General features: G+C 46.5%; 1 long non-coding RNA gene across 1 annotated transcript; it reads left to right on the forward strand.

The window, feature by feature from the left end:
* The first annotated feature begins 1,421 nt into the window (after window positions 1-1,421).
* LOC117369037 lies at window positions 1,422-6,551 on the forward strand. Its single transcript, XR_004541070.1, has 5 exons — window positions 1,422-1,548; window positions 3,024-3,168; window positions 4,384-4,452; window positions 5,702-5,756; window positions 6,325-6,551. It is a non-coding gene; the product is annotated as an uncharacterized LOC117369037 (long non-coding RNA).
* The last annotated feature ends 3,710 nt before the right edge of the window (window positions 6,552-10,261 follow it).

Here is a 10,261-nt window from a genome sequence, read left to right on the forward strand (position 1 = left end):
TACTGGATGGAAAGAGAGAAGAGGATGATGCTTTATATAAGGGGATGCAGAGATGGAAGAGAACATAAGAACATAGAAATTGGCACTGCTGGGTCAGACCAGGGGTCCAAACTGCCCAGCAATCTGCTCCCGCAACAGCCCCCAGGTGAAAGACCAGTGCCTTAACTTAGACTAGGCAGATGGTGTGGAGAAGAGATAGGTGGAAGATGATGGAAGGGGAAAATGAAAGGGGAGGGGGCAGATGCTTTATAGAAGGAGATGGTTGCCATGGGACATAGAAGGGAAAGTTATGCTCATGGTGCATGGCCCAAGAAGCAGCAGCCAAGTTCCTGCAAAATTAAGTTGTTTTTTAAAAAAATGAGGTTGTGGCAATGAGAACAAAACAGTTCACATTTGATGGAAAAATATAATTTATTTAAAGTTCATCATGGGATATATAATTGATACCAAGATCATTTAACTTGGTGTACAGAAAGAGTAGCCCGAGACCCCCGTGTCGATGGGCGTAAGATAACACGGGGCTGGCAGGCCTGCGTGTTGCCCATCGGCATGGGGCGGTCGGAGGGGCGGTGAGTTTGAGGGGCGGTATGATTGGCTGTGTAGGGCTGGACAATTTCAAATTGATTGGCGGTAGTAGGAGCGCGCGGTGGGGGGGGGGGGAGAATTTATAAAAGGGGAGACTGTGGAGGACTCAACCGTCGTGGGTCCTCCTGAGCCGGTTTTTCCCTCCCACCCACCCCATGTTTTTCCAGTAGTGGGAGTAGCTCGGGGGCGGATCTCCCGAGCTACTGGGTCATTGGGGCTCATCTGGTGATGAGCGGTGGGCCGGCGGTGTGCCGTGCCTGGTGGGTCAGGTGACCCGGATAATGGGGCATGAGGGACATGCCACCCCTCTGACCCTTGCTGGGGTGGCAGGGTCGAGGGCACTGAAGTCTATGGGTAGCTCGGGAGGAGCTCTGGGAGTTTATGTTAACTAATGTTATAATTGAAATTATATTATGTTAAGTGTTATGATTAATAAATTGAGCTGCGGCTAATTACCAACAATTGTAGTCAGAGTGTTTGTGGGGTAATGCTTGGAGAGTATGGGGGGGGAGTCAAGGTGTTGGGGTTATAGGGCAACAGAGGACGTGTCCAGATCCCGCTGTTATTAAATTTTGCAACATAGTCCACATACATTAAGAAGCTTATTCTACTTATAAACGCTTATTAAAGCATTTTGTTTTGGTTCAATATCGTTTGTGAGGTATAAAATCGTCCTCCCTTTGTGCGGGATAGAATTATAACCGGACGATTAATCGGGGCACGTCACCAGCGCACGAAGTTTACGTAACATCTACCACCCTATGAGGGGTGATGACCAAAGCTAGCGTAAATGATCATATGGCAATCAGGTGAGCGATGACGCGGAGCCTAATGACTGAGCGTATAAAGTTCACGGTATTCGCCACTTTTGAGAATGCAACGTTGGAGTGAGGAGATGTGACTGAGCCCGGTAATCTTTGCGATGCTGTAACCTTGGAGGGAAGAGGTTCCGCGCTACAGCGGGTAAGTTTTTAGATGCTGTTTTAAGATGTAAGCGGTTAGAATGAGTTTGAAAGTTTAAATTTTGAACTTGGAGATTAAGACTTGTGTTTAAATTTAACTATAGTCGTTGCCTTCAGTATTCCTAAACCGAAGCTTTGTTTTAGCGTTTCCCGTACGATGCTTGTTTTTGGAGGGGTAATTTTAAGAATTAACACGCTTAGGATCCGCTCAGTGGCGTACCTAGGGTCTACGACACCCGGGGCCCACTGTTTGTTTGTTTTTACACCCACACCCCCCCCCCCATGTAAAAAAAAGACTTAATAATGTTTTTCCAGGTGCAAGCTATGAGGGGTGGTGTTATTGGGTTTGGAGTCACGGTCCAGGAACTTATCTTTTCAGGACCCGGTTCCAAGGCTTTGGTCCCGGTTCCGGTGCCGTGATCCAGCATGTTTCCAGACTTCTCTCTTGTCCGATGGTCTTTTACCTTCCGTGAAGCCCGGAGAAACTGTGGGCCTCGGCAGTGATTCAGCTACTTCCCCCGCGGCTCCCCTTCCGCGCTTTTCGTGTCTGTCTCTGGCGCAATTCTCCCGGAAAAGCGCGGAAGGGGAGCCGCGGGGGAAGTAGCTGAATCACTGCCGAGGCCGACAGTTTTTTCAGGCTTCACGGAAGGTATAACTTGAATTAAATTAAAACAACCACAATGATTTAACTGATTTAAAAAAGTAACTTTAGAAGCGGTAGAATGATTTCAGTTAAATGAAAAAGCAATTTAAGAAACGGTCTTAAAATCACGTTGCCAATAGCTTCATTGTATTATGTGCCATGTGGTACTATTAATGTCATAGGTTTTAAAAGTTATAAAAAATTTAATATGCACATTAAAAATTAGCACAGTTTTAATTCAAAGAGAAAATGAGATTTTTTTAATAAGATGTGATTTCAAATAATTTGTATTTTGTGAACACAATGATTTTTATTGCTGACTATAATTGATTGATAAATAGTTGATCTTGTAATTGATAGTATATTAAAAGTTGAAGCGTAACTCATACTAATCTAGCTTTTGATTATAAAGATTGCTATAATATAATTTGTTTGTTCTAATTAGTGAATAAGAGGTTAACTAGTGAAGGAATAAGAACAAATTAAAAGCATACTTTTAAGTGCTTCAATTGAAGCACCAGATTGATCTAGCTTTTGATTATAAAGATCCCTCTAACATAGGGGATTCAATTTACAAAGATGATTATGAATCAGTAATAAAGACATTAGTTTAAATCAAAATTTATATATTGTTAATATAATTCTATAGATTATATTGTGGTGATTTAAATAGCTACTTGACAAGCAATAAGAATGTTTAGAAATGTAATTGGAAATTTATTATAATACAGTATTAGAATTCTTGCAGTAACTAAAGTTTGAAGCGTTAACAATAAAATATTATGTTGCAAATAATGAGGGTATTGATCTTCTTTTTTTTCTATTTTTTTAAGGCTTCAATACCATGATTACAATTGAAATTATGTCTGAAATTTTTCCACCTTGGCTTTCATGAAAGCAGTAGCAGCTTGTGGATATTGCCATTGGCTGAGGAAGATGTCTTCAGTCGGCAGGGCTTGGGAGTCCACACTAGCTCAAGTATTTATAAATTGCACAAGGCAGGGAGAAACTTTGGTGCCCATCCACTAATTTAGGGCTCCAGTTCCTCCCCCAAATCAGCTGTATAAGACTACACCACTGAATACAAAAATAATTGTGATTAGCATATCCCAAAGCTAACATTCCAGTTAATAAATTCAAAATAAAACAATTTTTTCTAGCTTGTCTGGATGTATTGTTTTTCTATCATCTTGGTCCCAGTTTCTCTTTTTGCGTTTAGTCCATTTTTTTTCTCCTTCTCTTGTAACATTCCATTTCTTTCTTATGCCTGTCTCTAATGTATTTTTTTCCCCTTTCAGCTTAATTTTTTGCCTGTGTCCACTCAAATATTGCCTTCTTTCTCACCCTTCTTCTTTTTAAATGTTCAGCTACTTCACAATTCTCCATCTTATCTCAGTCCCTAGCTCTCCCATTTCCCATCTCGCTCTTTTCACAGCCTCCTTTTTGCTGTTTTCTACTCCCCATTACCCCATTAATACCACTGTACTTGCTGCTCTTTCACTTATCTTGTCATCTCCCTTTTGACCTCATCCACATGGGTCACATCTCTCCTCAGGCTATAACTCCCTGTTCCTTTCTTTCTTCTAGCATCTCTCTGCCTTCCATCCCCAGATCCAACTTTTCTCCCTTTCTCTTCCCAACTGCCCCATCCCATCTCTCCCCCTGCCGGCCTCCCTTCCCCAGGTCCACCATTTCTTCCTTTCTCTCTTCCTCCACACCATCCCAGGTCCAACTTCTCTCCCTTCAGACTATTACCCACCATCTCTATATTTTGGCCCCATAAGCTCTCCACCTCCCCCCAGCCCAATCTAGCACTTCTTTAATACCATCCCCCTCTGTATTTAAAAAAAAAAAAAAAGAAAGCCCAGTATGTTCTCCCCTCCTTCTCTCTGTGCCCATGCATCTCTACCTCACTCCTCTCCTACTCCCTCCCTTCTCTCTGCCTAACAGTTCTCTTCATCTCATGTGCACCATCTTTCCCTTTCTATTCTCTCCCGCATCTCTTTCCCTCACTCCCTCCATTCTTCCATATTAAGGCTCATGCTCCCCTCCCTCTTTCCCTTCATTCTGTGTCCCAAGTTCATGCCCCTCCTTCCTTCATCCTGTATGTGCTCCCTCCCTTAAGTCTCAACACATCCTCCTTCCTTATTTCCCTCACTTACTTATATATTTTGTTTGTTTTTTGTACTGCAGGGATTCCTAGAATGTGAGTTACCTGATCACCGAAAGGAGTCGACTGAAATTTTACAGGAAGGATGGCAGGTAAGAATTTCCAGTTGTTAAATTCAAATTAAAACAATTTTTTCTACCTTGTCTGGATGTTTTGTTTTTCCATCATCTCGGTCCTAGTTTCTTTTTGCATTTTGCCCATCTTTAACTAAGTCTGTTTCTAGTGTCTGCTGTCCATTTATTTTCTCTTCTCCTCTCATTCCATTGTTTTTCCTTATGCCTATGTCCAATGTATTTTTCCCTTTCAGCTTTCTTAACTTTATTTTTTTGCTTCTTTCCACTCAAATCTTGCCTTTCTCACCCTTTTTAAATGTTCCGCTACCTCAGTTTTCCATCTTTTCTCCATCCCTAGCTCTTCCATTTCCCATCTCACTCTTTTCCCAGCCTCCTTTTTCCTGATCTCTACTCCCCATTACCATAATACCACTGTACTCACTGCTCATTTCTTGTCATCTCCCTTTTGACCTTATCTACATGGGTCACCACTTTCAGAATCCCCCTCCCTCTCCCCTCAGGCTGTAACTGCCTATCTTTCTTTCCATCCCCTAGCATCTTCTTATCCCAGCTCTTCCCTCCTGCCCTCCTATGGGTTCTACTCTGCTCCTCTATCCCCACAGTCCAATGTTTTGCTCTTCTGTTTTTCTTCCCTTCCCCCTCCTTGATGCTGTATCTCTGCCTTCCATCCACAGACCTAACATTTCTCCTACCCTTCCATCCCCGGATCCAACTTTTCTTCCTTCCTCTTCCCAAATGCCCCATCCCAACTCTCCCCCTGCCTGCATCCCTTCCCCAGGTCCACCATATCTCCCTTTCTATTCCCAACAGTTTTTCCTTGAAGTATCTTTCCCTCTTCCTCCACACCATCCCAAGTCCAACTTCTTTCCCTTAAGACTATTGCCCACCTTCTCTCTCTGTTTCTGGCCCCATAAGCTCTTCCCCCCCCCCTTCACAGCTAATCTAGCACTTCATTAATACCCTCCCCCTCTGTAGTTAAAAAGAAAAAGTGCGGGAGGCTTCCTCGGCCCAGTATGTTCTCCCTTCTCTCCACGCTCGTATCTCTACCTCACTCCTCTCCCCCATGACCAATAATTCTCTCTTTGTGTGTCTGTCTGTCTTCATCATCTTTTCCTCACTCCTTCCATTCTTCCATATTATGGCTTGTGCACCCCTCACTCTTTCCTTTCATTGTGTGTTCCAAGTTCATGACCCTGTTTGTGCTCCCTCAAGTCCTAACACATCCTTCCTTCCCTCACTTACATATTTAGTTTGTTTTGTACTGCAGGGATTCCTAGGATGCGAGTTACCTGATCACTGAAATTTTACAGGAAGGATGGCAGGTAAGAATTTCCTGACTCCCAAATGGTAAATTGGTTGGAAGTGATTGGTCAAGGAGAACTTTGGAGTTGAGAATCGAACTATACACAAGATGGAAGCCATGCAATTCAAATGGGACCATGCTGCATTTTTAAAATAGGAAATTTTTAGAAGTGTAGTGCAGTGGTTAAAGCTACAGCTTCAGCATCCAGAGGCTTTGGGATCAAACCCACGCTGATCCTGATGACCCCTGGGCAAATCACTTAATCCCTCCATTGCCCAAGCTACATTAAATAGATTATGAGGCCATTGGGACCGGGGGGATAGAAAGATACTACATGAGGTAGGGAGGGATAAAAGCTGGAAGGGTTTTGCTGCACAAGGGATGGGAGGGAGGGATAGAAAGGAAATAGGAAGAATTGAGGTGGAGAAGAAGGAAGAGATGATCATTGTGTATGGGAAAAATCTAGTGTCTTTTTTGGGCTCAAAATGAATGAGTCTTATTTTTGGGGAAACGCATTTCTTAAAAATGGATAGAAATGAATTGAAATATTTGAAAAGTGTTTATTGAAAAATTATTTATTTCTGAAGACAGGAATACTTGGAGGCTTTGACTGAGCGGACTTGTCACAAGAACAGCCAGTGTGTATGAAAGACACATGGACCGATCCTGCACAGTGCTGGGAAAGATAAGTGTTTATCATAAGAGTATTAGGAACATTATATACTCGCACACAGTCCAATTACATTAGTGGGAATTTATTACTGAAGACAGGAATATTTGGAGGCTTTGGCTGAGCAGATTTTCCATAAGAACAGCAGTGGTCAACTTTAGGATGTTAACTACTTGTTGGTCTACCTTGGTGTTCACCACTGCCTTGGTGTACATCGCTTTGGGGGGGGGGGTTGATCACCACCCTGGTGTACACTGCCTTGGTGTACATTGCTATGGGGGGGGGGGGGGTTGATCACCGCCCTGGTGTACATCGCTATGGGGGGGGGGGTTGATCACCGCCCTGGTGTACATCGCTATGGGGGGGGGGGTTGATCACCGCCCTGGTGTACATCGCTATGGGGGGGGGGGGTTGATCACCGCCCTGGTGTACATCGCTATGGGGGGGTTGATCACCGCCTTGGTGTACATCGCTATGGGGGGGTTGATCACCGCCTTGGTGTACACTGCCTTGGTGTACACCGCTATGGGGGGGTTGATCACTGCCCTGGTGTACACTGCCTTGGTGTACACCGCTATGGGGGGGTTGATCACTGCCCTGGTGTACACTGCCTTGGTGTACACCGCTATGGGGGGGTTGATCACTGCCCTGGTGTACACTGCCTTGGTGTACACCGCTATGGGGGGGTTGATCACTGCCCTGGTGTACACTGCCTTGGTGTAAACCGCTATGGGGGGGTTGATCACTGCCCTGGTGTACACTGCCTTGGTGTACACCGCTATGGGGGGGTTGATCACTGCCCTGGTGTACACTGCCTTGGTGTACACCGCTATGGGGGGGTTGATCACTGCCCTGGTGTACACTGCCTTGGTGTACACCGCTATGGGGGGGTTGATCACTGCCCTGGTGTACACTGCCTTGGTGTACACCGCTATGGGGGGGTTGATCACCGCCCTGGTGTACACTGCTATGGGGTGTTGATCACTGCCCTGGTGTACACTGCCTTGGTGTACACTGCTATGGGGTGTTGATCACTGCCCTGGTGTACACTGCCTTGGTGTACACCGCTATGGGGGGGTTGATCACTGCCCTGGTGTACACCGCTATGGGGGGGTTGATCACTGCCCTGGTGTACACCGCTATGGGGGGGTTGATCACTGCCCTGGTGTACACTGCTATGGGGTGTTGATCACCGCCCTGGTGTACACTGCCTTGGTGTACACCGCTATGGGGGGTTGATCATCGCCTTGGTGTACACCGCTATGGGGGGGTTGATCACTGCCCTGGTGTACACTGCCTTGGTGTAAACCGCTATGGGGGGGTTGATCACTGCCCTGGTGTACACCGCTATGGGGGGGTTGATCACTGCCCTGGTGTACACTGCCTTGGTGTACACCGCTATGGGGGGGTTGATCACTGCCCTGGTGTACACTGCCTTGGTGTACACCGCTATGGGGGGGTTGATCACCGCCCTGGTGTACACTGCCTTGGTGTACACCGCTATGGGGGGGTTGATCACCGCCCTGGTGTACACTGCCTTGGTGTACACCGCTATGGGGGGGGGTTGATCACTGCCTTGGTGTACACCGCTATGGGGGGGGGGGTTGATCACCGCCTTGGTGTACACTGCTATGGGGGGGGGGTTGATCACCGCCTTGGTGTACACTGCTATGGGGGGGGGGGTTGATCACCGCCTTGGTGTACACTGCCTTGGTGTACACTGCCTTGGTGTACACCGCTATGGGGGGGTTGATCACTGCCCTGGTGTACACTGCCTTGGTGTACACCGCTATGGGGGGGTTGATCACTGCCCTGGTGTACACTGCTAGGGGGGGGGTTGATCACCGCCTTGGTGTACACTGCTAGGGGGGGGGTTGATCACCGCCTTGGTGTACACTGCTAGGGGGGAGGGGTTGATCACCGCCTTGGTGTACACTGCTAGGGGGGAGGGGTTGATCACCGCCTTGGTGTACACTGCTATGGGGGGGGGTTGATCACCGCCTTGGTGTACACTGCTATGGGGGGGGGGTTGATTACCGCCTTGGTGTACACTGCTATGGGGGGGGGGGTTGATTACCGCCTTGGTGTACACTGCTATGGGGGGGGGGGTTGATCACTGCCTTGGTGTACACCACTATGGGGGGGTTGATCACTGCCCTGGTGTACACTGCTATGGGGGAGGTTGATCACTGCCCTGGTGTACACTGCTATGGGGGAGGTTGATCACCGCCTTGGTGTACACTGCTATGGGGGGGGGGGGGGGGTTGATCACTGCCCTGGTGTACACTGCCTTGGCGTACACCGCTATGGGGGAGGTTGATCACTGTCCTGGTGTACACTGCTTTGGGGTGTGTTCACTTTGTGGTGGTCTACTCTAAAGTCCTAAACAGCTGTGTCGCAAGAGATCATAAAATTTCTTCCCACTAATGTAATTGGACTGTGTCCAGATTGTGTAGAGGAGGTAAAGGAGTGGATGTAGGGGAGTTCTAGAGGTCACAATCTGCTTATTCTGATCTCTCCCCCTCTCAAAATGAGGCGGTACTTTATCAACCTGAGTTGTAGATCATGAAATTGTAGCCTTAAATTTGTAAGCTCATTATGCCTGGAATTAATGGTTATAGAAGAGTTGACATACCAAAAAATGCAAGGTCATGCACCTTGGCAGCCAAAACCCATGCAGAAGTTACACCCTTAATGGCGAGATCCTAGCAAGGACTGTAGCAGAACGGGACTTAGGGGTGATCATCAGTGAAGATATGAAGACTGCCAATCAAGTGGAGCAGGCTTCATCTAAGGCTAGACAAATCATAGGGTGTATACGTAGGGGTTTCGTCAATCATAAGCCTGAAGTCATTATGCCATTGTATAGATCCATGGTGAGACCCCATCTGGAATACTGTGTACAATTCTGGAGGCCTCATTACCGCAAAGATGTGCTGAGACTGGAGTTGGTCCAGTGAATGGCCACCCAGATGGTCTCTGGACTCAAGGACCTCCCTTACGAGGAACGGCTGGATAAGTTGCGGCTATACTCACTCGAGGAACGCAGAGAGAGGGGAGACATGATCGAGACATTCAAATATCTCACGGGCCGCATCAAGGTGGAAGAAGATATCTTCTTTTTCAAAGGTCCCACGGCTACAAGAGGGCATCCGTGGAAAATCAGAGGAGGGAAGCTGCACGGTGACACCAGAAAATACTTTTTCACCGAGAGAGTGGTAGATCGCTGTAATGGTCTTCCACTTCAGGTGATTGAGGCCAGCAGCGTGCCCAATTTTAAGACAAAATGGGATCGTCACGTGGGTTCTCTTCACAGAGAAAGGTAGGGGTGGGTCATTAAGGTGGACAGACTAGATGGGCCGTGGCCCTTATCTGCCGTCTATTTCTATGTTTCTATGACATTTGAGCAAATAATTTGGGCATACATCCTGTCTAAGACTTGCGGTTGGCTGCACTGCCATATTGGAATATGGTGTTTCTTCTTTTTGTTAGGGTATGGATTCCATGGTTTCTTTTAACTTCATGTATGTATTCTGCCTAGGTCTTACGCATGAAGACGAGGTGTTTTCTTTTTGACCTTGTGGATTTCTGACAGGAGGATGCATGTCTGGCTTTGGCAGAAATGTAAAGGTAAGGAGGGAAGTGGCAAATATTTAATTTGTTTATCCCCTCCTCCCAGTAGCTCTGAATGGGTTAGAAGCAAACATTCACAGTGGGATACATTTAGACAGTCAAAAGATTTTACAGTGACTTAAGTAAAGGTTAAGAATGGAGAAGCTAGTGCAGAAAGGAAGGCAAGTTTAAGGGAGGCGATGGGGGTTGATTTGCAGTTGGAATTTTAGTTGAAGTGTCCT

The sequence above is a fragment of the Geotrypetes seraphini genome, chromosome 11, assembly GCF_902459505.1.
Source record: "Geotrypetes seraphini chromosome 11, aGeoSer1.1, whole genome shotgun sequence".
NCBI lineage: Eukaryota > Metazoa > Chordata > Amphibia > Gymnophiona > Dermophiidae > Geotrypetes > Geotrypetes seraphini.